This window comes from Petromyzon marinus, chromosome 14, assembly GCF_048934315.1.
Source record: "Petromyzon marinus isolate PM22_M1 ecotype Great Lakes invasive population chromosome 14, UKy_Petmar_22M1.pri1.0, whole genome shotgun sequence".
In the NCBI taxonomy this organism is placed as follows: Eukaryota; Metazoa; Chordata; class Hyperoartia; order Petromyzontiformes; family Petromyzontidae; genus Petromyzon; species Petromyzon marinus.
The window spans coordinates 4,031,608-4,058,094 of NC_133680.1; the positions used below are offsets into that span (position 1 = coordinate 4,031,608).

Sequence of the window (26,487 nt, forward strand, 5' to 3'; positions counted from 1 at the left end):
ACACACTCCCGTCGCTGACGGCTTCATCCTCTCTCGTTATCCGACGCCTACTGCCCTATTCGTTGGCTCTTTAGGTCAAGTCACGTAGATCGAAAAATATTTTTTTTAAATCACGACGTTTCAATCGCAACACAAGCAAATAGTATTTTTTTTTCCACCCGAAGACGATTGCTCGTGTTGCGATCGAAACGTCGTGATTTTTTTTATTATTATTTTTCTATCTACGTGACTTTACCGAAAGACCCAAAGAGTGTGAATTCCTGCAGTCACGAAAGCTTTAAGCCTACTGCCCCTGTACATTGCTTCGATTTACCTCGTTTCCATATTCGTCGGTGCACCTTCCCAGGAACGCATCCCCCAACGTAAACCGGGGCATCGCTGGTCATCATTGGCCATCTCCCGCACTGCCCTTTTCTCTGCTGTCCACGGCGTAGCCCAGCAGCAGCCCCATGACGCCTGTTGTGCAACGCTGCACGCCCATTCGAGCACTATCCAAGCTCGACGCCCGCTTAGCTTCCTCAGATCGACGAGGCTGATGTGGTAACCGTGTGCAGGTTGCGTATTTCGATGTTGATGTTATATTTTGTCACACCTGGGATTTGGTCGAACGTTGGTCTATCGTCACCAGGTGATTAGAGAGGTCATCTTGAAGGTTGTGTGTGCACTTGACATATTTTTCAATGTATTTCTCTCGATCGTGCAGGGTTGTACTTTGGAAATGATATTTTTCTGTTCAGGTTGTATATAACTCTTATCATTTCAGCGTTTTGCGAAAAGTATACTTTTTTTATTCCCCATATAAATTGTATTTTAGCGGACCCCACATGAGTGGGACCAAACGCGTAGAAGAAGATGATATGAATTGTATTTTAGAAATCAATTCAATGCCCATTAATCTTTCCCCCAGAAACTAATCACGCATGGGCATTGGTAGCTAGCGATCTTGTGGCGGATAGAAGTGTAGTGTCAGTGATTCGGCGACGAGGTTTGTAGAGGCACCTTCTTTATCGGGCACTCACGATCTCGCCTGCACGCACTCTCTACAGTCGCTGGCCTATACACAACACGAGCCGTCTAACACCGACGGAGACGGCCAACAGCTATCTAGCAGCGCAACATCGAGCGAAGACGGCACCGACGACGAGACGATCCAATCCCTGAACCGGCAGCCTCGAAGTCCCCGCTCTCGGCCCTTTGTATGCTACCAGCACTGCCTGGCTCCGCCCTGGCCGCGCCTCCCTTCTCGAACCCACTAGCAGGTTCCAGGGGCTTCCAGATAGGGCCCTCGATGACCCTTGTCCCAGTTTCTCCGCCCTGCCGACACACCCGCTCACATGCTCACCGGCGTGTGCACTGTCTGTCCACCACAGCTGCCGCTGCTGGTCGCTAGCCGGCGCTATTACACTACAGAAGTTTGATTTTGTGACCGTTAAAATTACTCGGAGAAAACGACAAAGATGTGGTCCTGGTTCTATTTTCTATCCTTGTGTGTGATGGCACGATGTTCGGGAGCTACATGTCAAAGCCGTGGTCCGTTTGCCACGCCGAGAGGGCTTCAGGAGAAAATCAGAATCTTTATTTATATTGGAAGAATCCGATTCACTTTAAAGCTCTTTTTTCACAGATTTCCAGTAGTACGTGTAGTTCCGTTGTTGAAAAGTTAAAAGGAGCGCAAACTAACATCAGTAGTGACAACTCGCATCATCAGGCGGACAGCCTACTGGCTAAACGTCCAGATTGTAAATTTAGTGGATTTGCTCTCCAACACACCGGTGTGCTGTACTCGTAACGAATTGGCACGTTCTGTTGACGTGACAAACCTTACTAATTGGCTGTGGCGGGTGGTGACGGGTTTAACGACACGTTTATATTTACACGATCTAACCCAAAAAAACTTATGAATGGTATTGCTCGCGAAAGCCTATGTATTATACAGTGGTTTACTTTAATAGTGCAGGTGGTAGTTCTGGTACTTGACATTCTGCTGCTGATTGTACTGCTGGTGGATGGATGGCTGCTGCTGCTCGTGCGTGAATGTGTGCTGGTGGTGGGTGGATGGGTGCTGCTGCTGGTGGGGAGTGGATGGGTGGATGGGTGCTGAAGATTGCTGCTGCTAGTGGTGAGTGGATGGGTGCTTCTGTTGGTGATGGGTGGATAGGTGGATGGGTACTCCTGCTGGTGGTGATGGGTGGATGGATGCTGGTGATGGGTGGGTGCTGCTGGTGGTGGTGAGTGGATGGGTGCTTCTGGTGGTGGTGGGTGGATGGGTGCTTATGGTAGTGGTGAGTGGATGGGTGCTTCTGGTGGTGGTGAGTGGATGGGTGCTCCTGCTGGTGAGTGGATGGGTGCTGTTGCTGCTGGTGGGTGGGTGGATGCTGCTGGTGGCGGGTGGATGGGTGCTAATAGCTGTGTAATGTGGAAGTAAGGGGATGGCACATACATGAAGCTGCTGCCCTTTCTGGGTTCGTCAAGATGTGGCCATGGCAACTCTGCACAAAGGGCCGTTGTGCGGGGGCATCTCTGTGAATAATTCCCTCTCATTGTTCGACCCGCGGTGTCCGAGGCGCAAGTGCTTGCATAGCTCCGCACTGCCTCCCTTCCCCATCCCACATTCCCACTCCCCCAGACACTGGCTCATGTCAGCCCATCAGCTCGCACGTGCCACCGACAAAGCTGCCACCAAACTTCCCGGTTCCGCCGAGGCAGCCCCAGCGGTTTCAGAAGGGCTGCCCCCTCCGTAGCCCAGTGTCCTCCCTGAAGTTGTTGGGTTTTTTTGTTAAAGTTCAAGATTTTGTCCCCAGTTTAAAATGTTCTGGCCCTCATGGTTCGCGGACAAAGGGCGCACAGACCTGACCCATAGGCAGGGCCTAAGGCTGTGTGGTTCTTAACCTGGGGTGCGAAATGCGCTTCCTGAAGGTGCGAGACATGGCAAGATTTTTGTTCGAAGGTAAATCATCGAAACACACTTTGTTTTTCTTCAAACCTATGTATTTATTCACATCATACATTGATTACGATTGAGAACCAAAGGTGTGCAAGGCTGCAGTAAAGGTTAAGAACCACTCACCTACGGGGGAGTAGGTGAGGCTAATGTAAAAAAATAGCCAGGATTTTAAGGCCGCTCCACGTGTGCTCGGTGCTAGTGGTTGAGTGGGTGTGGCTATTGAAGAGTAGGCGGGGCTGATTCAGGGAGGGGCGGCCAGGTCGCGTGCGTCCTTAGTTGAACCGTGCACAAATGTGGTTTGATAGCGAGCCAAGCAGTAGATGATCGATCATTTTAAGTCGTCCGTTCATTTGCTGGCTGGGGTCGACTCAGCCCATCATCTCTCCGCGGTTGGCAAAGATGAATAACGCTGTTCTGTGGGACCTCAACAGAGACGAATCGCATGGATACACTGGCCCCCGTCATAGGAATGTGGATTGGCACATTCCTACGACGAATTAGTAGTGGCTCACCGCCACCAATACCAATTTGCCTTCAAACAATATGCAATATATATGTAATTAAAAGTCTAAAATGGTGCGGAACAGTTCTTCAATCAACCGTTCAGTACATTTTGTTGCCGTTTTAAAAACGATTCTCTTCGAAAGCCGGTACATAGAATCAGTTCAAATATTATTTAATTCAATTAGTAACAACAAAATTCCATACATTATACACGTGGGGTCATGGGATTCCGCCGCAATGAGGGCGGGGGGTGTGCAGGGTTGGGATTAGGGGGGAGGGGCTCTGATGGGCCCGTGCACACCCCCCAGGTGAATCTTTATCAATCTACAACAAATGTAACCCCCAGTAATTAAGGTGCGGAGCTTGATCGGTGCCAGCCACAGATCAAGCTCGCGGCGTCGTTCCGCGGAGTTCGCTTTCTCAGCCTCGCGCTCCCGACGTCAAAACCCCACGACCGCAATCATCCGTCGGCCAAGTAACTCCGTCCCTGCAGAGGAGAGGGTAGCGACTAAAGCCAATACGCCAGACGGATTCGGACCCATTCATCCGGCACACGTGCAGATATACAAGCAATACCCACGTGCACGCAAAAACACAAATACCCCCCCCCCCCCATATAACTTAAACAGACTGATGGGACAAGTTCTGTTTTGCGAGCACGGCACGCAGAGGGGCTGGGTGACCGACACCACGCCCGGCCGCTTTTGTCTCCCCAGTGGTGATTTGTACAGAATGCAGCATGTACTCATTTAAGGCCGAGACGACCTATGGGAGGCCCGGGATCGGTTCAAATTTCCGCCAATGTTACTGGTCGTGAGCGGGAATCGAACGTGGGTCGCCGGGTTCGGAGCACACCTACAGTGAGGGGAAAAAAAAGTATTTGATCCCCTGCTGATTTTGTACGTTTGCCCACTGACAAAGAAATTATCAGTCTATAATTTTAATGGTAGGTTTATTTGAACAGTGAGAGACAGAATAACAACAACAAAATCCAGAAAAACGCATGTCAAAAATGCTATAAATTGATTTGCATTTTAATGAGGGGACTAAGTATTTGACCCCTCTGCAAAACATGACTTAGTACTTGGTGGCAAAACTCTTGTTGGCAATCACAGAGGTCAGACGTTTCTTGTAGTTGGCCACCAGGTTTGCACACATCTCAGGAGGGATTTTGTCCCACTCCTCTTTGCAGATCTTTTGCAAGTCATTAAGGTTTCGAGGCTGACGTTTGGCAACTCGAACCATCAGCTCCCTCCACAGATTTTCTATGGGATTAAGGTCTGGAGACTGGCTAGGCCACTCCAGGACCTTAATGTGCTCCTTCTTGAGCCACTCCTTTGTTGCCTTGGCCGTGTGTTTTGGGTCATTGTCATGCTGGAATACCCATCCACGACCCATTTTCAATGGCCTGGCTGAGGGAAGGAGGTTCTCACCCAAGATTTGACGGTACATGGCCCCGTCCATCGTCCCTTTGATGCGGTGAAGTTGTCCTGTCCCCTTAGCAGAAAAACACCCCCAAAGCATAATGTTTCCACCTCCATGTTTGACGGTGGGGATGGTGTTCTTGGGGTCATAGGCAGCATTCCTCCTTCTCCAAACACGGCGAGTTGAGTTGATGCCAAAGAGCTCCATTTTGGTCTCATCTGACCACAACACTTTCACCCAGTTGTCCTCTGAATCATTCAGATGTTCATTGGCAAACTTCAGACGGGCATGTATATGTGCTTTCTTGAGCAGGGGGACCTTGCAGGTGCTGCAGGATTTCAGTCCTTCACAGCGTAGTGTGTTACCAATTGTTTTCTTGGTGACTATGGTCCCAGCTGCCTTGAGATCATTGTAGTTCTGGGCTGATTCCTCACTGTTCTCATGATTATTGCAACTCCACGAGGTGAGATCTTGCATGTAGCCCCAGGCCGAGGGAGATTGACAGTTCTTGTGTTTCTTTCATTTGCGAATACCAACTGCTGTCACCTTCTCACCAAGCTGCTTGGAAATGGTATTGTAGCCCATTCCAGCCTTGTGTAGGTCTACAATTTTGTCCCTGACATCCTTGAAGAGCTCGCTCTTTGGTCTTGGCCATGGTGGAGAGTTTGGAATCTGATTGATTGCTTCTGTGGACAGGTGTCTTTTATACAGGTAACAAGCTGAGATTAGGAGCACTTCCTTTAAGAGTGTGCTTCTAATCTCAGCTCGTTACCTGTATAAAAGACACCTGGGAACCAGAAATATTTCTGATTGAGAGGGGGTCAAATACTTATTTCCCTCATTAAAATGCAAATCAATTTATAACATTCTTTCCATGCGTTATTCAGTCTCTCACTGTTCAAATAAACCTACGATTAAAATTATAGACTGATCATTGCTTTGTCAGTGGGCAAACGTACAAAATCAGCAGGGGATCAAATACTTTTTTCCCTCACTGTACACCGACACACACGCGCGCGCGTCTGCGTGTCCACAGGTGTGGGACACACAGCCGTGTGGCCCAGTCATGCACAGGTCGGGGAACCCGCAAGACCGGCCAGGTGAGCTCTCTCGATACGGGTGCAGGCGTCATCGCGCGGGACGGATCCGACTCTGACGTGCTGGGGTTCGTGGTCTCGGTTCGATTCCAAACTATGGGGGAGAAGTTACGGCGATTGTGGGAAGTGCCTCGGACCGCAGAGTGTCCGCACACGCCTCCGTGTTCGACTCCGGGCTGTGGTGTGACCGGTGACGTGTTCAGATGAGGTGAAGGTGACGCGAACTATCGCTGCAAAGCGCAGCCACTGAGAAGGGAGATTGAAAAACAAACGGTGTGGGACGGCATGGAACTGTATAGGAGAAGCAAAGGTGGCATAGCATCGTGCATGCAACGCCTGGAGACCCTGAACCTGGAGCCTGGAGCCTGGACCTGGAGCCTGGACCCTGAACCTGGACCCTGAACCTGGAGCCTGGACCCTGAACCTGGACCCTGAACCTGGAGCCTGGACCTTGAACCTGGACCCTGAACCTGGACCCTGAACCTGGAGCCTGGCTGGACCCTGCACCTGGAGCCTGCAGACCGAGTACCCGGAGCCGTCTCGGCGTGAGTTTCCGCCTCCCTGCGGCTGTCTTGGGTGGGATTCACGGTGAGTGGCGGCTTTGCGGCCGGGATGTGAATGAGTGGGAGAGTCGGGTAGGAGGTGTTCAACTCGGCACGGGGTATCCGTGTGGACTCGGGCAGACTTTAACCCAAGGCCGTAGCCATGAAGTCAACATTGGGGGGGACCAAATCTTCCAGGGTGTCTGGGGGTCCCAACCCAGAAAAATATCTAAATTTGAAAATTAATTTCCTGCCTAAAATATTAAAAAAAAATCACTAACACATGGGATGGACTTTTTATTTATTTTTTACAAAATTGTCTATTAGTGTATTGTATTACATTGCTCTGTTTTTACTTTTTTTACCATTTCTTGTTTCATTGTATGTAGTGCAGAGATTAGGGATTTATAAAGTACAACCATAACCACAATCATATAAACAGAAATCTATGCATTGATTTATATGAAGACAAGTCCAGATATTTTTACCAGTCTCGTCCCTTCACCTGATGAAGGCCGCTTGTGTTGTGGCCGAAACGTCGTGAGAATATTATTGTGTTATTTTATTTTATCAATTTATTATTGTATTCTCATTCTACGTGACTTTACCGAAAGAACCAAAGAAGAAGTCCAGATATTGTGGCCAATGTTTTGCAAATTGTTGTTTTTATTTACAATGCATAGCAATTTTTATAGCAATATATTGGGGGGGGGGGACATTTTGAGCATATTTGAATATTGGGGGGGGGGGGGTTGTGTCCCCCCAATATATATTATAATTACGGCCTTGCTTTAACCCCTCACACTCACAGCCCAATTGATGCGCGCTATGTCTCCGCTGGAAAGCTCATTGAGTTTCAAGCTACACGTAATGCCAGTTTACGCCCAGTGAACTGTAAGTGGAGGTGTTACTGGGTATATGTTTACGTATGAGAAAGGCCTCTATATAGTATAACGTTGTAATACAATCGCACTCTGGAATCCAATGGCACGAAAATCTGGAATAAATAAGTATACGTGCAAATGCACCACCAGACAAACGTACATCCACAGACCTTGTGGCCTATCCAGTGCTGGATAAGGGCCTCCCCGCTATGTGTGTTGAACTTCTTTCGCACCGTACGTAACCATGCTTCACCACGCTGATCAGTTCGGGTTGGCGAAGGCGGGGAGCATAGGCGTATAATGCACGGTTAATTTTTCCACACCGCCCTTCGCTGTCCATCACAGTCCAAGCAACCTATAACACCTGTCACGTACATGATAGTCGTCCATCCAAGCAATAACAAGGCTCGAAAAATCCTTACTTAGCTCATGAGATCTGATGAGATGGGTTGATACGGTCGTATGGCGTTCCTCTGGCTGTGTACGCGATGATTCACGTTGCCTGGCAGCGTCATATCACAGTGCATGTCTCTTTCCTGATTGTCTGGATTTGTCTCTGCTGATGTCCCAGGGACGCGAGCGGTCTCCTCGGCAGCAGCCTCGCTAATGAATTCCTCGCACACAGAGGAGAGTGGTTGGTTCATGTCGCGAGTGAATCGTTTATTTGCCAAGAATAGGTTTAGTCTTTTCCTGCAATAAAACAGGTGTTAAGATGTTCAAACATCAAATAGAAACCCTTTGCGAGGCATCAAGTCTGCATTAATCACACGTACTCGTGGCAAAACGTGCAAACAAACATGCTCTGAAATCTTGACTTACAGCTTTCGTGACTGCAGGAATTCATATTCTTTGGATGTTTCGGTAAAGTCACGTAGATAGGTTCAATGAAATAACAAAAAACTACGAAGTTTCGATCGCAACACAAGCGGTCGTCATCAGGATAATAATAATCAGGATGACGACCGCTGGTGTTACGATCAAAACGTCGTAGTTTTTTGTTATTTTTGTTATTTGAACCGATCTACGTGACTTTACCGAAAGACCCAAAGAGCATGCTCTGCTTATCATAGATGGCATCGTCTTTTAAACTGATTGGCTTACATCAGCGACAGACTTCTTTATTGCCTCGTCTCAACAGTGTCAGACCAGAGCACAAACCTAAAAAATAGAACAGTACTAAGACAATGCAAGTATCAGAGCATGTATTGCACGGGTTGAGCAGTTACATTTATGGGACGCCTTTTTTATTTACTTATTTATAACCAGACGAGGAGAGCAGTGGATGGACTCGGATGACCACAGCCAGGGTTGATTTATTTCCACAGTCAGGCGACACGGGCGGGGACTCTCAAGTCAGACAGATTGTGATAATAATATCAATAATGAGCATTTATATTTTAAAAGGCGCCCTTTAAAGGCGACGTTCTCAGTGAAATCCGAAGCACAGAGCCCTGTGCGTAATGTGTGAAGCGTCTTTGAGTTGTGGACCTTTCGGCGGCGAACAGACACGTGGTGGCGAATCATCGCCGCGGAAGAGAGGGAACACATGGCAGGGCTTGTTGTGGTGTTGTGTAGGGGCACCAGGGATGGTAGGGCTTGTTGTGGTGTTGTGTAGGGGCACCAGGGATGGTAGGGCTTGTTGTGGTGTTACTTGTGTAGGGGCACCAGGGATGGTAGGGCTTGTTGTGGTGTTACTTGTGTAGGGGCACAGGAATGGCAAGGCTTGTTGTGGTGTTACTTGTGCAGGGGCACAGGGATAGGAGGAAACAAACTGAAGAGGGAAATTGATGGTGACTTATCGAGCGTGTTACAGGCAGAGGAGAGGAAGAGATTAAACCTGGACTTGAATAGGGGAAGGGTCTTTGGAGTGCAGTTCACTGATTTATCCAGAAAAGTCACACCGAGTCGTACGACTCTTTTTCAGGAGTGTCTTGCATTGGACTTATATTTTAAGTCGTTTTCAGCCAGTTAATGATGGGTGTTTATACATGTGGATTGAAAACCGAAACACCCTGAGAAAATGTTATCAGTCACATGTATTTTTTTCTTCATATTTACACAACTGGATAGTTTGGCCACGTCTTGCTCATTTTTAACCCTTTTAATGGTTGCTGTTTGTACATATTTCCACAGTCCCTTTTGTCAATCCACTGCTGGATGAGTGCCTTGCAAGTCTGTACAAATCATGGGGGTTATTTGACCATACTTCACCGCTGGTTACTGTTTTAAAGGGTTTTAAAATATTGGTTTGGAAATATTGTACGGTTATGTTTTTCATAGATCCAATGTTTTGGGTGTGAAAACAGCAGTGCTTATGCAAATTTTAAGCAATCCGACACCTGCCCCTGTGGGTAAATGTTACTGTTTTACCATTTTTGTTCACGTTTAGAAGTAGATTTCACCGTAATTTTGCGTAAAAGCTTAAATACGTAAAAAAAAACGGTTTAAACGCGTTTATTTACAGAAAATTTGCACTCACAATGGGTATTCCCATAGAACAGCGCCCCCTAGTGGTATAACAGCGCCCCCTAGTGGCCAAAATTTAGTCTTAGCGTAATGCCGAAAAATTATAAATTTCTTCCAGGTCACTCCCTTATCTGGGTCTTCGTCCCCTTCAAGACTGGTCCCAGGTCTCCTCAAGTTGGAACTCCATCTCCACCTGCACTTCGTACAGAGACACCACACATGGTTACAATCATCCACACCTGGTCCAAGGTCGCCACACCACCTTCCACAGCTTAGGTCCCATCTCCACGTGTTAGCACGTTAACATCATATTACACTTTCCACGTTATATACACTTGCCACATCGCATATTTCACCACTCACCTCTATCCAGGATTCGAACCTTGGCACCTATTCGTCTCGGAGCTTGCCTTGCATTGCCTTGAGCCACCGTGTCTTCACACAAGTGCGTGGTGCTCCGCGCGGTGTAGTAATTGCACTGCGCTCAGCTGGCTGTGTAATGTGAACGCTATGACGTCATCGCGTGGGTTTAGATTACGCAATGACGTCATCGCGTATGTTTACAGTCGTGTAATGACATCATTAAACAATTGCAAATACCCCAAAAAAGATATTGCCGGGATTTGAACCGGGTACACAAAGCTCGAGAGGCAATCGTGCGGACCACTGCGCCACAAAGGTTTTGTGATTGCTAAGAACATCCTGGTTTTTAAATCAACAAGCAGTTACATTGTTACCCTGATATGTATTTTTAAAATAAATAAATAAAAAATTCATTTTTTAAAATTACCGTTTCCTTTGTGTTTTTTAACGGTAAAAAAATTATTTTAAAAAAATTAACAAAAATGTTCAACCAAGTTGGCTTTGAACCCTTGTCTGCATGATTCACAACCTCAACGTGCCCCGTGCTACGCCACTGAGCCGTGGTGACGTCACGGGGCTCCACACAGGGCTCTTGATGAAATCACCGCGCGCCTGTAAACAAAAATTTTCATCGTCAGATTTGAACCCAGGTCAATCGGCTCCAAAGGCAGCCAGCCAAAACTTACCGCGAGCCATTGGAGTGAAAAAAAATTTTGGAAACGTAATTTTTTTACAATTTTTTTATGATTGGAATTTATCAAATATATTTTTTATACCAAATTGTTGTATTTTTACACCGGGCTCCGTTACTAACAAACGCATACTCGGGCTCCCACCCAGTATAATAAAGGTCATTGCCCGAAACGTCGCCTCTTATTTATTTATTCCTTTTAGGGGAACCGCGTCTAATGAATTTGTAACGGTGACGTCATTACCTTGGTAGTGCCGTCACTGCAATTGTTCCTGCGCTGCTCGCAACGTGCGTCGTGCGTGATGTCATCGCGCAATGTTAACGTGATGACGTAAAACATGCGTGATTACATCATCGCGTAATGTTCGCAGCATTATGATGATGTAACGGTAATGTTGATATGCTAATAAGACGTGCATGATATACTATGTTAATGATATGTTAATGATATGTTAACGGTGTGTTATGTTGATGCTACGTTGGTGGTTACGTAAGGTGTTAAGCAGCTTCGTAAAAATTCACGTGCGGGAATCGAACCCGGGTGGGCCGCTTCAGAGGCAGCTGGGTCCACCCACGAGGGGGGATCGATGTTTCAGGTTGACATTATAACATTGTTTTTTAATATGGCGATGCTGCTGCAGTGACGTTAACAATAACGTCAGAACGGGACACATTCGTCGAAGACACTGCGGCGATAACAGGAGAGATATTAAATGCGTCGACGTTTCGGGCAATGGCCCTTCTTCATAGTACATCGTTTATTGACGAATTGGGTTGACGTCTTCTGTGTTAAGGTCGCCGTGGTGGCGAGATGTTAACTTCCTCGCCGGCGACGCAAGAGGTCGTGGGTTCGATGGCGGACCCTGACAACGTTCTTGCTTTCGATTTAAATATTTCGTGACTGCAGGGATTCATATTCTTGGTTCTTTCGGTAAAGTCACCACGTAGAAGAGAAACAATAAAATAATAAAAATATAAAACAATAAAATTCTCACGACGTTTCGACTGCAACACAACACAAGCAATCATCATCGGGTGTGAAAACCACAGCAAGAAAATTAAAAAAAACGCCACTTTCTGTCAAATTTCTTGCTGTGGTTTTCACACCTGATGATGATTGCTTGGTGTTGCAGTTGAAACGTCGTGAGAATGTTATTGTTTAATTTTTTTTATTATTTTATTGTTTCCCTTCTACGTGGTGACTTTACCGAAATAACCAAGAATATGACGTTCTTGCTGTTGTGCATTCAGAGTCCGCGTGTTCTCTCTCGCCGTGGTGGCAACGTGAAAACATTTCTCTCCCGTTGTTTCTCCCTCCCCCGCAACCACATTTAGAATCAGCAACCGCGTTCAGATGATTTGGGAATGCTCCTATTAATTCCCACATGTGATATAAGCCACATCGATGAGCTATATAAGGGGCCGTCCATAAATGACGTCACGCGATTTTGGACGTTTTTTTACCCCCCCCCCCTCGTCACATGGCGTCACAAAAAGTCAGACCCCCCCCCTCAAATATGACGTCACAAAGCTCTGCCCCCCCCCACTCCAAAACCATATTTCCATTTTGAAAATAAAACATGCTTCAAATCGCTTTAAACTATTGCCATTGTAGTGCGTATTTAATGTGGCGCTGCACTCTGATGTTGTAGGAGAAAACATTTATTAACAAGTCTATTTAATTAAGTAGAACGTGTTGTCTACATTTATTTAAAGTTGCGCATTTTGATGTGACGTCACATTTCTCACCCCCCCCCCCCTCCTCGTCACACATCGTCACAAATATCTAACCCCCCCCCCCCCCCAGGTGCGTGACGTCATTTATGGACGGCCCCTCATGTGTGGCCATGTCGCCTCTGGGAAGGGGCTCGCGTCGCTGATCTCGTCAAGCAGAATAAACCATCACGCAACAGCAGCGGCTTTTGGCTCAACCATCGAACAAAGACCGTCAATTGCATCGCGCGCTATTCGAAGCGCTTCTGCGGCCGTCTGGAACGCTCCTCCATCCGATTTCAGGAATCCACTGGATCTATGCACTCAACTGAAATGTACATTTCTTTAGACATGCTTTATTGTTTAGTTGATTATCCCCACCCCCGCCCGCACCTCCGAGTAGAACGATTGGCTATGTACGGTGCGAAAGAAGTTCAGCATACATCCAGTACATCACGGCTGGATGAAATAAAAGTTTATTGTATTCAGTGTCGCGTCGAAGAAAGGGCCTCTTGTGGCAGAGACGGGCAGCCCACAATTGACGGATACCGTTTGTTCACGCGGCCTCCACGTGAAGAAGAGGTCGCAAGGCTGAGATCACACGCGCCTGCCCGGCCGAGGGAGACACGGGTCCCAAAGGCAACTGCCGAGAATCATCGCGATCCCCCAATACATCGTGGCAACATTTACAATACAATAAAAACTGTGCAGCGATAATCAAATCAAGGCAATTAGCCGGGGTGCCGCTAAATGTACGCAACGCAAGTACAGCAACGTCTAATCACCTGGTTTAACACGTAGGCTTTCGCGACCAATATTATTCATAATAAAGGTTTTTGGGTTAGATCGCGTTTATTTACAAATGTGTCGTAACCCTCCACCACCCGACACGGCCAATCAGCAAAAAAAAGTGTCTAATCACCTGCCATGATCTATCCACTGCAGACGCCATGTGATGCCGTTGCTGCATCTACGCGGCAGATTTCATTGTTCGCTTATCCCCTTTGTCTGCCATTCCATCGTTAGTCTCGACCACCGGTCATCACCCCTGCCAAGTGAAGCGTCCTGCCCGAGCCCGCTTATTTATTTCACGGTCGATATGATGACTCTAAATACGTATAAGGAAACGCGTTACTCCTACACAGGATTCCTCAAGCACATCGGATTATAAAAGGCACGTAAATGATTCATATTTTTAAATTAATATCATAGTCATCCCTTTATAATATAGGCAAATAATGAAGCTGAGGTTTTGCACACGAAATAAATGAATGCGATAATCAGACTGGATGACGTAGAACACCGAACAAAAGCATTGCAATCTCATATATTCCAAACTATAATTTATCCCGCCACCTCCCAATAACCCCCCTCCATCACCTCCCTCCCTCCATCACCTCCCTGCATCACCTTCCTCCATAATCTGCCTCTCTCAATCACCTCCCTCTCTCCATTACGTCCCTCTATGAATCACCTCCCTCGCCATCTTCCCTCCATCACTTCCCTCCTGTATCACGATCCCTCCTTCCATCACCTCCCTCCCATTACCTCCATCCCTTCACTACCTGCATCATCACCCTCCCTCCTCCATCACCTCCCACCCTCCCTCCCTTCATTAGCACTTCTCTCATTCACTTCCCTCCCGTCCTCCATTACCTCTCTTTCACCGCCGCTCCCCTCCCTCTCGGGGCAATGTTGGTTCTGCGCGCTGCTGCACATGAGCACATATTTCACTTGGTAAGGCGACGCGCTGGGGAGACGGGAGAGCTGCCGCTCGTCTCATTGTCCCGCCCCCGCTTCTGATTAAATCTCACAGCCGTAGCTGCTAACAGTAACCAATCATCACCAGCAGCAGCCATGATCTATCCACTACTGGATGAAGGCCTGTTAAATCTAGAGTGAAAACTCGTGTATTTTAGAACTGTTTTTGTGTTCAGTTTGTTGCCATTACTCCGCACCTCCGATTAGCACGGTTGGCTACGTACGGTGCGAAAGAAGTTCAACATACATCAGCAGCCATGATCTAACCACTACTGGATGAAGACCTTTGCAAGCCGTCACCACCGCTCACGACGATCCTGCGAGGCAATAATCCGCATGCGGTCGTAACCGTCTTGGATGATCCAGGCTTCGGGTGACACAATTGTTTAATTCGCGTTGGCGTCCGCTCGTGAGTGAATCGTCACGCACATTTCGGGAGTCCAACCCGTGCCCCAATGGCTCGGAGGCTGCACTGGCTGCGAATCTACTCGTCTGCTTCAATTGCCAACGGAGCGGACAGGCGACGTTCTTAAAATTATCCGCACATGTTTTGTGCGGATATGCGTCTTGTCTGCCTGTGGTGATGTCCGTCTATGTATGATGAGATACGCACGCGAAAAAAAACACGTTCTCAAGTGTGGTGAGTTGATGATGGTCTCAGCCCGGTCACCGATGACTGCACAAAAAAGGAACACAATTGCACGCCTGCAACTCAATTTTGGCCGTAATCCAGCTCGGGGAAAAAAAAAATCATTTCACTGTCATGCGACGAACTCTCTCTGAAGGAGGGGAAAGCTGCTGGATTGGTCGTAGTCCACTGCCACAAGGGGGGAAACCCCAACACCGCGAATAATATTGCCCTAAAAGGAAAACATATATCGGGGGCATTTCTGGCAAATTTAAATGTCTCTACTATGTATGAAGGTCATTGTCTAACATATCACCCATGTTATATCTCAACCCTTTCTGCCATCTCCGTCACCATCCCATTCAAAAGAAAGTGCTGACCAGCGCAGTGAAGTATGGTCAAACAACTCCCATGATCGACAGCGTCGCGAAGCCTTTATCCGGCAATGGTTGCATATTTTTTAAAAATATGCTGAGTAGCAGCACGATTGTTCTACGTGGATGGAGGCTCACTAAGCGACTGTCGTGCCAGCTTGTTTAAATGTACGTAGATGGAGGCTCACTTAACCGACCGTCGTGCCAGCTTGTTTAAACGTACATGGGTGGAGGCTCACTTAACCGACCGTCGTGCCAGCTTGTTTAAACGTACATGGGTGGAGGCTCACTTACTGTCGGCTACCAGCTTGTTTCGATGTACACAGGCGAAAGCGCTGCTGCCGCTACCGCTGCGTGCTGCTGCGTCTCGCCTATGCATTATGCATGGGGGCCGCAGCTGAAGTTCGTGTGGATCCATCACCGCGTGTGTGTGTGCGTGTGTGCCTGCGTGTGTGTATGTGTGTGCGTGTGTGTGCGCGTGTCCGCGGGGAGCGGTAATGTAGCGGTTAGCGGCGCTGCGCTGCGAACCCTGGCCACCCGAGTTCGATTCCCGCTCACGTCCAACACCGGTGACGATTATCTGAACCGATGCTGGGCCGCCCCTGGGTCGACTCAGCCTCAAATGAGTTCCTGGTGCGATGTGTAAACATCGACACTAGGGAGACAAAGGCGGCCAAGTGTGGTGTTGGCCACCCACCCCCTCGTGTGCTGTGCCGGCCTTCATAGGTGCTCGCTAACCGCACTTGCCCCTACAGTCTGCTAAGGCTATACGGGGGATCTTTGTCTTTTGTGTCGGCGGACAATTAACCCCGTCCACGGCGCCTTATTCTTATACACGCGACCCTCCACTCATACAGCTCACGCGTGGACGCTCCGTCTAATGAATGGCTCCTTCATAGAACAGTGTCCCGTATGATAAATTAAGCTAACCCCGGTTATTAAGTTCAATAAATAGTGCCGTGTGCACTCATGGACGGGGCGCTCAACTACGCCGTGACAGGAGTGGTGGGGGGCGGGGGGAGGGACTTCATTGCTCGTTCCGAACTTGGCCCCCGTCTCTCTCTCTCTCTCTTGTCTACTGCCATCACGTAGCTGCGGGTGGTGGGTGGATGGATACATGGGTGGTGGGTGGATGGGTGGTGGGTGGATGGGTGCATGGGTGGTGGGTGGATGGGTGCATGGGTCCATGGGTGGATGGGTGCATGGGTGGTGGGTGCATGGGTGGTGGGTGGATGGGTGGATGGGTGGATGGGTGCATGGGTGGATGGGTGGTGGGTGGATGGGTACATAGGTGGATGGGTGCATGGGTGGATGGGTGGTGTGTGGATGGGTCGATGGGTGGATGGGTGGTGGGTGGATGGGTGGATGGGTGGTGGGTGGATGGGTGGATGGGTGGTGTGTGGATGGGTCGATGGGTGGATGGGTGGTGTGTGGATGGGTCGATGGGTGCATGGGTGGATGGGTGGTGGGTGGATGGGTGCATGGGTGATGGGTGGATGGATGGGTGGTGGGTGGATGGGTGGTGTGTGGGTGGATGGGTGCATGGGTGATGGGTGGATGGATGGATGGTGGGTGGATGGGTGGTGTGTGGGTGGATGGGTGCATGGGTGATGGGTGGATGGATGGGTGGTGGGTGTATAGGTGGTGTGTGGGTGGATGGGTGAGAGGTACCGGTACAGACTTTCTCAAACCGCCGTGGTCTGTCCCGGCCAAGTCCGTACGTTCGGTGGCTTTAACGACCCTCGCTGTCCATCGATCGCGTGTGGCGGTCAAGGTGGTCGGCCCGCTCACGGCTCAGCCTCAAATGAGTACCCGGTGCGGTGTGCAGTAAACATCGCCACTCGGGAGACAAAGGCGGCCGGGCGTGGTACTGGCCACCCAACCCCCCCCCCCCTCCGCATCGTGTGCCTTGTCGGCCTTCATAGGTGCTCGCTAATAGCACTTGCCTCAACTATTTGGATGGTGGTTGCGTTGACGGCGGTGGCGGTGGTTGGGCTGGATGGTCGTGGTGCTCAAGGCGGTGGTGGTGTTACTGTCGTTGGTGAAGGTCCTCGTGTTCGTGGCACCAATTCCCGAGCCTCTGGCCACCTACCGCTGCGGCAGTCGCGTCACGAAGCGTGTGGGCAGGGGGTGCCTCGACCCCCCCCCCCTCCCTCCCCCCTGGTGGCCAAAGCTACGAGTTAGGGCCCCCTTGACAACCACCATGGCATATGCTTTCAAGAACAGTGTAAAATAATTAATGATAAAGGTTTTTGGGTTAGATCGCGTAAGCATAAATGCGTCATAACCCTCCACCACCCGACACAGCCAGTCACGCTTGTCACGTAAACAACGCGCCAATTAGTTTACTACCTCAGCCCACCGGTGTGTTGGGAGGGTAAATCCACAAACATTTACAATTTGGAGTAAAATGACAAAGCGCTGCTCGAAACGGAGCTCCCCCTACAACAGCGTCGAACGTTCGAGACCGCGGCGCGTAACGGCGCGATGCGGGCAAGAGCAGCAGCGACACGCAACAGCCTCACAGCGGTGAGACCGCGAGACGAGACGAATCAAAATTTTGGGGCACCCGCCTGAGCGATTTGCCGCACCGAGCTGACGATGTCGTCGCCACGACGCCGAGTTGCGGCTTTCAAGCGAGGGCGCCGTGGGCGCTGTGGGCGCGGACACAAAGAGAAAGCCACGAGGCTACAAATCACGCGTGGCCTCACCGGGGGGTGTCAGGGTGGGGGGGGGGTGGTCGCGGAGGCACCTGCAACCCGACACCACTGATGCCTCCCCACGCGAACGTCTGACAATTAGAAATATTTGTCTTTGTCATGCGTATGGAGCAACCTCGATACGGATGACAATACGATGTGGATTATTCATAGCAATCAGATATCGGATGTGTGTTGCGCCTATTAAAAAGGCGCTGCACGGCACACGGCGGGGTGGGAGGACAACACGACACTCGTGCGCCTTTGTCGCTCCAGTGGCGATGGTTAACACACCGCACCAGGTACTCATTTGAGGCTGAGTCGACCTAGGGGAGGCCCGGGACCGGTTCAGATAATCGTCACCGGTGTCGGCCGTGAGCGGGAATCGAACCCGCTCCCCATAAAGGCAACACGTACATACAAAAGACAAAGATCCCCCGTGTAACCTTAACAGACTGTAGGGGCAAGTGCTGTTAGCGAGCACCTATGAAGGCCGGAACGGTACACGAGGGGGTGGGGTGGCCAACACCACGCCCGACCGCCTTTGTCTCCCTAGTCGCGATGTTTACACACCGCACCAGGTACTCATTTGAGGCTGAGTCGACCTTAAGGGAGGCCCGGGACCGGTTCAGATAATCGTCACTGGTGTTGGCCGTGAGCGGGAATCGAACCCGGGTCGCCAGGTTCGTAGCGCAGCGCGCTCACCGCTACACCACCGCTCCCCACAAGGCAACACGTACATACAAACACACAGACACACATGCCTGTCAGACACAGAGAGTGGTGTGCAGATTTAATTTGGTGGCGGTGTAAAATGAACTTCCGCAGCTAATAGGCGAGCCACGGTATTTGGCGAACCCGCTCTAACCAGGGAAACAAATTGCCTTGGAGAGGCTGAGCGGGGTATAAAGGTGTGGGCGAGGGTGAGGGTGGTTGGTTACAGCTCCGAATCTCGTTCTGTGCGTAATGAGGCGGGAACAGCGTCTCGTCTGAATACATACTGAACGGCGTCTGGGAGATCGAGAATTACTCTCGCAGAAGCGACCGTATCAATGCTAATTATTCAGTACTGTGCATGCAAAAAAGGTGATTTATAGGTAGCAAAAGGCACGATTGTGATCTTAGACACAGCATGCCTTGCGTGCTATGCAATGCTTAAATTCAGTCGGAATAATCTGTAACGCTGCACCGCGAATGAGTATTGGACGCCACGTCGATTTCGCCTTATTTATATCCTAATGATACTTTTGTGGTCCTTACATAATTATACGAATAGAGTATACAGAACAATAATATGGGATTGTCATAAATAAATGTACCTTCAATTCCAGTGGTAGCGCCTTACGCCAACCAGCCCTACACCAAGCCAGCCTGGCAGTACGCAGCGTTCCGGTAGAAAAAATAATAATCATAATAATCGCGTGATATCGCCACAATTCTGCCTGCTGCGTGCATGTTCGGCACACATTGCGACAGACCTGCACCAAAGAATAAACATTGCAGCCGTGCTATTTTACTCAGGGGCAGTAACAGCAGCAGCAAGCCACGTTTTACGTCGGTGGACTGTTCACAAGGCGATGCTACTACCTAAGGTGGTGTTCAGTCGTGTGAGCCCACGGGACGTTACAGTGCCTCGTGACTTACAAGAGAGCGGCAGGAATTGGTGTTTGTCCGTTCGTGTCGTGGGCAAGGCAGCTGTGCCATTGAAACCGGCTCATGACTTGGTGTTTTCACGCCCCTCTCCTTCTCGCGGCCATAAATAGCTCAGTGATTCGCTCATAAAGCGATTATATATGTGTGAGTGTGTATTATGTGCTCAACGGAATTTTAAATAGGCAAGCAATTTACGTGGCTTTGTCGTGAACCTCTCTATCGCGAGTGTGCTGTGTATGTGTGTGACTCAGTATAATTGTGATTATTATGAGCGGTGGCGTGGTGGTTAGTCGTAATCACGGAGAAATAAATTATTCGTCACCAAACATCAATGATCATTTGTACGTGATCATTCATCGATCGATAATTCATCATCCGTCATATATTGTTAATCGATCATCAATGATTGTCTCCGTTACTGCATACAAATTCTCAACGATGTATCATCATCATCGTCGTCATCATCATTAAATCATCAATCAGCTCATTCAATTATCATTAGTCATCATCCAATCAACTGTCATTAGTCATCGTTATCATCAATAATGCTTCATCATTATCATCCATCAATCATAATTTATCAATAAAATAAAGAATTATCATCATTATTAAATCAACCATCATGCTTGTCATAATTTTTCACTATCATAATTCATCATATGTAATAATATTCCAATGCAGCGTCAGAAATTCATCATCATAATCAATCGTCTGGCCAGCACGTGGAGCCAAAACGTCGGATTACCGTGCCGAGTAAACACGCGGTAACAACCACGGAAACACATCTGAGAGCTGTAACAGCAGCACAACCGCGAACACCAACACAGGAACATCATTATCAGTTCATAATCACCACCATGGTTATCATCATCATTACCGCAATTTTGCTGGGACAGGGCCGCTTTCACAAGGCACCGACTCACCGGCGACCCATCAGCCCCCTCGAGTCTGGTCAGGATACGAGCCGTGGGGGAAGGGTGGTGCGGGAAAAGTTCCCAGGTCACCTCTGCTGTTGAATGGCATCGTAGAGAATAATTAAAGAGGCATAGCGTAATTTAGTTCTCGCTCATTAGTGCCACTCATTTATATTGTTGTTAACAAGACCAGACTGGATCAGACAAAGCGCTAACTCAGCCTTCACCAAAGGTTGGAATGAACATCTTTCGCACCGCACGTAGTCAACCGTGCGAATCAGCAGTGCGGGGGAAGGACAACAAATTAAAACACAAACAGCAGTTCTAAAGAAACGAGTTTTCAAACTGTATGATTTAAAAGTGCATAGCTCCAGTGGCTTCCTAATATCGGAAGGAAGAGCGTTCCAGACGGCCGCAGAAGCGCATCTGAAAGCGGGCCATGCGGTGACCGTCTTTGTTCGATGGCTAACCAAAAGCTGGTGCTGCGAGGATGACCAGAGTTCGCGTGATAAATTACTGCTGAATGTTCCATGACTACAGACTAGGAACAACTCGGAACGACTGAGTTTTCCCAACTCACACGTTCGTGTTTGCCATTCTTCACCGTTCCCATAAAACTTACAAACAAAAAACTAAATTTATTCGTGAACAACCCCTGGCTTAAAACAAATAGCCTAGTGTATACTAATGTAACAGGGGTTTTAGGTAATGGGCCATTCTTCACAGCACACAGAGAGGTAAAATGAGAGGCCAAATACAAATTAGGTCGTTGCGCGCTGCACTAGCCTGATGATTGCTAAACGTCACGTAAGGACGTGTATAGCAGTCATCAGGTGCGTGTAGCGTGTGGCCAACGTCTCTTCTAGCGACGTCTGCTGCCTAAACCCAGTTATTTTGTCTTCACGTTCAATGCCTCCGACATGCGGTACGTCCTCTAATCCGCGTGTTCCTTTCGCCGTCTCTCGGTGTTAATTCCAAGCGCCCATCTCTCTCCACGCTTCCGTGCGCACTTGTCGGCTCCGTGAGGGCAGCAAATGTGAATGACGAGTTAACAAATGTCAAAACATTTTGACAGTGGGCCCATGAACTCATTTGAGGCCGACTCCACCTCGGCAAGACCCAGGAAAGGTGTAGATTCAAATAGTAGCGCATGACCAGGAATCCTAAACGAAACTATTTTTTATTATAGCAGGTAAGACCCACTGAACTATAATATCCCTTTTTCAGAAGCGGCCTGGCCACAAATGATAGCTCAACGAAGTGGCTTATCAGCCAAGTAATCTAAACGCATGTTTCTCAATGTGGAGGGAAAAACCGGAGGACCCGGAGAAAAATCCACGCGACCACGGGGAGAGATACACACAGGCTTCAAATGTACAGCGGGCGGCAGGGTCTGGATCGAACCCACGACCTCCTGCATACCAGGAGAGGTAGTAAACATCTCGCCACCGTGGCGCTCCGAACACAGGCCGAGTTCGTGACGCACTGCAAGTGGCATCTGACCCTGTTATGGTCTTCACTTAGGTCGACTCAACCTTCAGTTGACGGTCTTGGGCTGTGATCCTCCTTGGACCTTACCGACGTGACCAATGAGTGTCTGTTTTGGTGTTGTGAGCCGTCAGCGAAGGGGGAGACAAAGACGGGCGGGCGTGGTTCTTGTCAGTATCAACCGCCCTCGAACATCTGACTTCATCTGTGCTCGCTCACGGCACTTGCCACGACAGTCGAATGCGCGCTGCACCGTACATATCGATTTGGTCTTTGTGCGCGTGTAACGTTTAGGGAGGGTGGCGCTATTTATAGAGCAATTACGCAACATCTTGTTCAGGGCACACGATGCGATGCGAGTCTCTGTGTGTGCGTGTACGCGGATCTCCGCTTGACAGCGCCGGGAAGCAACAGAAGCGGCACCGCCGCTGCGAAGAATGGCTTTGTGTGTGGGTGGATGTGTGAAGTGGATTGCGTGAGTGAGTGGGGAGCGGCGGTGCAGCGGTTAGCGCGCTGCGCTGTGAACCCAGGCGAACCGAGTTTGATTCCCGCTCGCGACGAATATCTAGAACCGGTCATGGGCCTCATCTAGGTCGACGCAGCCTCAAATGAGTACCTGGTGTGGTGTGTGAACATCAGCACTGGGGAGACAAAGGCGGCCGGGCGTGGGGCTGTACACCTCATCCCTCGTGCGCCGTAACGGCCTTCGTCGGTGCTCGTTAACAGTACTTGCCCCAAAAGTTTGTCAAGGGCTATCCGGGGCATCTTTGCCTTTGGAAGGTGCAGATGAATTTGTCTTCTGTATAGAGAAGGTAGATTTGGTATGCAGTCTTGCCGTGTATACTCTGCAAATGGCGCGTGAGAATTCGCCTCTCTTGGCGAAATTATAATTGTTCGCGATTGTGGGAATGTGTTTCGATTCAATAATTGACGCTTGTAAAGCTTCCCCATTACGTTTGAACTCGTGAATGCATGAACTCCGTCGGTCCGTCTGCGTGTCTCTACGGCCACGGTAATTCTCGTAAGGAAGATCCGATCTAAACAACATTTTAGCGCAAAGTTGTGTTGCTATTGTGGATTTTGCCCTGCAGAAAAGCGGGCACATTGAGTCAAGGGTTACCCAAAATATGGCGATAAAAAATAAAGCACACGGCGATAACGGCTTAAGCGTTTTCGGCCAAGGCAATGACGTCACAAGCCATGCGCCCTGTGACGTCATTCAACAATGCCACGTGTTAAGGCCAATCTTGATTTGAATCTTGATTTGAAGCTTTCGTGACTGCAGGAATATATACTCACGTAGGTATAAAATAATATTTTATACCTACGTGACTTTACCGAACGAACCAAAGAGTATAGTGTGTTAAGGCCAATCAAAAACCTGCACTTACCGTTGCAAAATCTATCCGTATGCATGCATTTTCTTCCTAATTTAACACTGTGATGAACTGATATCGCGATCTCTCGTTAACAGCATATATGTCACCTAAACCCATTACTTACATGATGTACAACAATGTATTGATACAAGCGTTGGCAATTATTGACATGATTAAATACAAGAATAATTACGTACAATGTGCAGCCCTTTGCCAATCTAGTACTTTATCAAGCTGGAATCCCAGTTTATTAAGTGAGCTTGCACCACCGCACGCTCTGACACACCCACACACACACAGAGTGGGGTCCGTTAACTTTCGATGCGTTTTTTGTTTTACGGCGTTGCATGGGACACCTTGGCCTCGATGCGATGTTAGACCTCTCGCATGTGCACACCTGTCAGCCCCTTAGCAGTGCCCTCTACCTTATTACAGACCAAGTCAGACCTTATTGGTCTCACCCCGTGCTCTTGTAAATCTCAACGTCCATCCTACAAAGTCCCATCACAAGGGAGAAACACAAACAAATAGACAAAACAATGTTTGCCCATATTCAAACGGCTGTACGCCGTGTGGACCTGAAAACTCTATTTACCTTTACAAGAATACGATCAACCGTATGGGTTGACACGGTATGCATGTAGGAGGAACGATACGCGGACGTGAACGTTTGCGCTGGTGAGCTGCTCTGCTACTGCTGTGTAGTGGTGGTGAGTTTAGCATCAGTGTCTGGTGAGCTGCTGTGTAGTGGTGGTGAGTTAGCATCGGTGTCTGGTGAGCTGCTGTGTAGTGGTGGTGGTGAGTTTAGCATCGGTGTCTGGTGAGCTGCTGTGTAGTGGTGGTGAGTTTAGCATCAGTGTCTGGTGAGCTGCTGTGTAGTGGTGGTGAGTTAGCAACGGTGTCTGGTGAGCTGCTGTGTAGTGGTGGTGAGTTAGCATCGGTGTCTGGTGAGCTGCTGTGTAGTGGTGGTGAGTTAGCATCGGTGTCTGGTGAGCTGCTGTGTAGTGGTGGTGAGTTAGCATCGGTGTCTGGTGAGCTGCTGTGTAGTGGTGGTGAGTTAGCAACGGTGTCTGGTGAGCTGCTGTGTAGTGGTGGTGAGTTAGCATCGGTGTCTGGTGAGCTGCTGTGTAGTGGTGGTGAGTTAGCAACGGTGTCTGGTGAGCTGCTGTGTAGTGGTGGTGAGTTAGCATCGGTGTCTGGTGAGCTGCTGTGTAGTGGTGGTGAGTTTAGCATCGGTGTCTGGTGAGCTGCTGTGTAGTGGTGGTGAGTTAGCAACGGTGTCTGGTGAGCTGCTGTGTAGTGGTGGTGAGTTAGCATCGGTGTCTGGTGAGCTGCTGTGTAGTGGTGGTGAGTTAGCATCGGTGTCTGGTGAGCTGCTGTGTAGTGGTGGTGAGTTAGCAACGGTGTCTGGTGAGCTGCTGTGTAGTGGTGGTGAGTTAGCATCGGTGTCTGGTGAGCTGCTGTGTAGTGGTGGTGAGTTTAGCATCGGTGTCTGGTGAGCTGCTGTGTAGTGGTGGTGAGTTAGCAACGGTGTCTGGTGAGCTGCTGTGTAGTGGTGGTGAGTTAGCATCGGTGTCTGGTGAGCTGCTGTGTAGTGGTGGTGAGTTAGCATCGGTGTCTGGTGAGCTGCTGTGTAGTGGTGGTGAGTTAGCAACGGTGTCTGGTGAGCTGCTGTGTAGTGGTGGTGAGTTAGCATCGGTGTCTGGTGAGCTGCTGTGTAGTGGTGGTGAGTTTAGCATCGGTGTCTGGTGAGCTGCTGTGTAGTGGTGGTGAGTTAGCAACGGTGTCTGGTGAGCTGCTGTGTAGTGGTGGTGAGTTAGCATCGGTGTCTGGTGAGCTGCTGTGTAGTGGTGGTGAGTTAGCATCGGTGTCTGGTGAGCTGCTGTGTAGTGGTGGTGAGTTAGCAACGGTGTCTGGTGAGCTGCTGTGTAGTGGTGGTGAGTTAGCATCGGTGTCTGGTGAGCTGCTGTGTAGTGGTGGTGAGTTTAGCATCGGTGTCTGGTGAGCTGCTGCTGTGTCGTGGTGGTGAGTTTAGCATCGGTGTCTGGTGAGCTGCTGTGTAGTGGTGGTGAGTTAGCATCGGTGTCTGGTGAGCTGCTCCCGTGTGGTGGAGGTGGTTTCGGATGAACACACGGACGGACAGCCAGACTATTTCCCGGGCGGAGCAATAAGTCGGCTGTCAGCTCTCGTCAAGCGCAGGACCATCACCACCAAACACAGATCCTACCATGCACAGCTCAAGCAACCGTGATTTCACCATCGCGTGTTCATTGGCTGCTTCCAACAACATGCCCTTACCCCCCTCCCACACCAACATTTCCTCCCATATTCAATCCACCTCCTCCTGCTCCCAACCCTACCCCAGCACACTCATCCCTCCTCCTTATCCTCCCTTCCTCCCCATTACCCCCCCCACCACCACCACCCCTTACACCCTCTCCTCCTCCTCCTCCTCCCCTGACGCCCTCCCTCAACTCCCACCATCACGACCACCACCACCACAATCTCCCAAAAGCCCTGATGGGGGAGTAAGCGTAGAGACATCTGTGCGTGGAATGGGTTCGCCATTGTGTGCGCGTCGGGGAGCGGTGGTGTAGCGGCCAGCGCGCTGCGCTACGAAACCCGAACACCCGGGTTCGATTCCCGCTCACGGCCAACAACGGTGACGATTAACCGAACCGGTTCAGGGCCCCCTCCCCTCGGTCGGCTAAGCCTCAAATGCGTACCCGGTGCGGTGTGTAGTAAACATCGCTACTGGGGAGACAAAGGCGGTCGGGCGTGGTGCTGGCCACTCACCCCCCCCCCCCGCACCCCCTCGTGTACCGTCCGGGCCTCCATAGGTGCTGCTGGCTAAAAGCACTTACACCAACAGCCTGTTAAGGCTACACGGGGGATCTTTGTCATTGTCTAGGCAAAGGAGGAGACACGGAGAGAAGGGGGACGAGGGGTAGGGGTAGGGGGA

The 26,487-nt window shown here is 49.5% G+C and overlaps 1 long non-coding RNA gene across 1 annotated transcript; it reads right to left on the reverse strand.

Annotated features, from left to right (window-relative positions):
* Window positions 1-8,035: 8,035 nt before the first annotated feature.
* LOC116942415 (uncharacterized) lies at window positions 8,036-12,362 on the reverse strand. Its single transcript, XR_012941681.1, has 2 exons — window positions 10,226-12,362; window positions 8,036-10,055 (listed from the first exon to the last, which is right to left on the reverse strand). It is a non-coding gene; the product is annotated as an uncharacterized LOC116942415 (long non-coding RNA).
* Window positions 12,363-26,487: the final 14,125 nt, after the last annotated feature.